This window comes from Sorex fumeus, unplaced genomic scaffold, assembly GCF_029834395.1.
Source record: "Sorex fumeus unplaced genomic scaffold, SorFum_2.1 ptg000036l, whole genome shotgun sequence".
Lineage (NCBI taxonomy): Eukaryota > Metazoa > Chordata > Mammalia > Eulipotyphla > Soricidae > Sorex > Sorex fumeus.
In genome coordinates this window covers 12,921,547-12,924,808 of record NW_026606093.1, presented here as the reverse complement: position 1 = coordinate 12,924,808, position 3,262 = coordinate 12,921,547, and positions in this window count along the sequence as shown.

Genomic DNA, 3,262 nt, shown 5'->3' with positions numbered 1-3,262 from the left:
AGTCTCATTTGGAAGCTACTTGATTGACAGATACACCTCAATTGACAACAGAAAAAGATTTTTTAGTACCTCTATTATTTACCTTTTACGTTCTTATCCTGCAGAGGTCAGAACAAAAATAAAGCCCTTTCCATCAACAAACATCCTCGATTTTACAGTTTCTCATGAGTTATGTATTATAATATGAAAAGTCAAAATGCATGACTATTACATGCCACCTATCCTACCTAACTTGAGGGCTTTTGAAGCACCTCTGATTTCACAGAGGGCTAACATGATTGAAAAGTTCATTCCAGAATGCTAACCTACCTGGAAGAGTCCTTTGCTGATTGGTGCTGTTAAGGAACTTATATGGAATAAAGATCCACAGGTTTTGCATTTGTCTTTCAACCTGAATTGTGTGTAAAATGCCAAACCATCTCTCTGAGGAGGATAGACTAGAAAGAAATTTGAACAATTTTGTGTAGCAGACAGCATAGGTTTTCTAGTCACTTTCTAGTCACCTATCTTGAGAACCCCCAAATCCTGCTAATAAATAGTAAGATTTGTTGTCTGGTACTTGTAATTTAAATCTAGCCTTTCCATAGGTAGTCATTTTCCAGAAAAAAAAATCTATTCTTATAAACACGGGAGTAATTATTGGAAATAAGGAAAACTTCCATTTGATAAAGGAGTTGCAAATGAAGAGTGAAAAATGCTGGGAAAAATGAAAGCCTATGCTGCAAGACTAAAAAAAGCTAGTCTAGTTTTCTTTCACCTGATGCTTTAGAAAACAGTACGTACTCAAAGAGGGTGTAGAAGGGAGGGCTGGATGAAAGGTGAGGGAGGGAGGGATGAAGGGTGAGGGAGGGATGAATGAAAGGTGAGGGACACTGTGCTGAGGCTTTCCGCTCAGTGACTAAGAAGTAGGTGACGAAAAGGGGAAACTGAGCACTGAAACCAGAAAGTGACACTTAGGGAACCCGGGATTCTGAGTGGGAAAGCAAGACCGGGTCGAGCAGGAACACGGAGCAAGCGGCGGGCACTGATGCCTCACGCGCCCTGGAAATAGACAGTTGTGACAGATTTCCTCAGGAAAACACTGAAAGCAAAAATTGCGATCATACCCAACCTTTTCCTCTGGCCAGCCCAAGCTCTCCCACGTCCCCGAAAGGAAGAGAGCAAGAGGTCAAATTCGTTTGTTTATTCATTCATTCAACAAACACTTGTCTCTGTTGAGGCCTTTGTCTTCAGCCTCTCTGGCGGCGCGGGTTTCCCGGGGCGAAGGGGCCCCCTAGTTGCCTGGCGAGGCAGGAGCACATCCCCCTGGAGGGGCCCGGTTGGGAGGGTCTCTGGACGGGCTTCCAGGGGGCAGCGCCCTGTGAGGGTGTCTCAGACGGGGAGCAGCGCCCTGTGAGGGTGTCTCAGACGAGGGGCAGCGCCCTTGTGAGGGTGTCTCAGACGGGGGGGGGGGAGGGTGGCGGGAAGCGCCCTGTGAGGGTGTCTCAGACGAGGGGCAGCGCCCTGTGAGGGTCTCTCAGACGGGGGGCAGCGCCCTGTGAGGATCTCTCAGACGGGGGACAGCGCCCTGTGAGGGTCTCTCAGACGAGGGGCAGCGCCCTGTGAGGGTCTCTCAGACGAGGGGCAGCGCCCTGTGAGGGTGTCTCAGATGAGGGGCAGCGCCCTGTGAGGGTCTCTCAGACGGGGGGGCAGCGCCCTGTGAGAATCTCTCAAACGGGGGCAGCGCCCTGTGAGGGTCTCTCAGACGGGGGCAGCGCCCTGTGAGGGTCTCTCAGACAGGCCTTCAGGGGGCAGCGCCCTGCGAGTCCCAGGAGAGAGGCGAGGGGACGCTCTCTGCGAGCCCGAGGAGGGGGACGCCCCGGAGACAGGGTGCCCGCGTCGGCCCAGGCCCCTCGCGGAGGGCCTCCCTCGCGGCCCGACTTCGCTCCCCCAGCAGGGTGCCCGCCGCCCCCCGGGAGGAGGCGTCTCTCCAGGCGGAGCTGCCCCAGCAGCCGAGCTATGCAGAGCGCGCGCAGGCCCGGCGGTGAGGAGAGCCCGAGCAGACGCCCGCCGCGCAGACTGCGTCCGCCCCGGGGTGCCCGCGCCTGGAGCAGGAGAAAAAAATAAAAAAGCAAAGTACAGAAGGCGGACTCGGGCTGCGCAGGGTGCGAGGGGGGAGGGGGCGCCCCCACGGGCCCGGAGCAGAAAGCAGCCCACTAGCTGGAGACCCCCGAGCACGGGGCTGTGAGGACGAGGGTGCCTCCGATACAGCGCGCGTGCAGGACGCTGACCCGGGCCTCGGGCTCTCCCTCCCACGCGGCACACGCGACCGGAGAAAGTGGGGTTCCGCGGGCGGGGAGGCGGGGCGGGGCCTAGCGCCGGGGCGGGGCCTAGCGGCGGGGGGCGGGGCCTGGAGGCGGGGGCGGGGCCCAGGTGCTGTTGATACACAAAGGCCGGCGCGCCGGCCCCGCCCCCTGACGCGCGCGCGGGCCGCGCTATAACCCGCGCTCGCGGCCGCCGGCCCCAGAGCCGCACGCCACCGCCCTCCCGCGCCCGCGCTCCTTCTTGCCGCCCGCAGCCCGGCCACGCGGTCACCCCACGCGCGCCGCCGCCTCGAGACGCCGCCGCCTGCCTCCCCACCCTCCCCCACTTTCCGTGGAAACTCTCCTGCCGCGTTCGGGTGCCCGGTGCTCGCCCTCTCTCTCTCTCTCCGCGGGGCTCGCCTGCCGGACGGAGCAGCCCCCCACCCCCACCCCACCCGGGACCCCCGCGACCACCGCCGCGAGCCGCTCCCGGGGCGCAGGAGCCGAGACCGCCGAGGTAGCGCGCGGGGGTCCCGGCGGGGGCGGGGAGGAAACGCCTCCTCCCGGGGGTGTGTGTGTGTGTGTGTGTGTGTGTGTAGCTGGGGGTCGCCGGCCGGGGACTGCAGAGCCGCAGCCCGCCGTCGAGGAGGGGGGCCCCACCCGCCAGCCCGCGCTGCGGCACGCCTCGTGGCCGGTGTGCGTGAATTAAACGTGAATGCGGGGGTTTCGGGGGGCCGCGGCCGGGGAGGATGCGCCGGCCCGTTTGACAATCGGCCGCGGAGGTTGCATCAGTTTCCGTTCCGGGCAGCGGCGGGGCGGGCGGGCGCGTGTCAACAAGCGCGGGCAACGGGCCCCCCACCCGGGGGTGTAGCGGGGGGAGGGGGAGGCCCCGGCGCCCCCACCCCACTCCCAACTCGGGTGGGGGGAGGGCGTACAGGGAAGGGGGACCCCGGCCCCGCAGAGCGGGATGCACCGGCCCG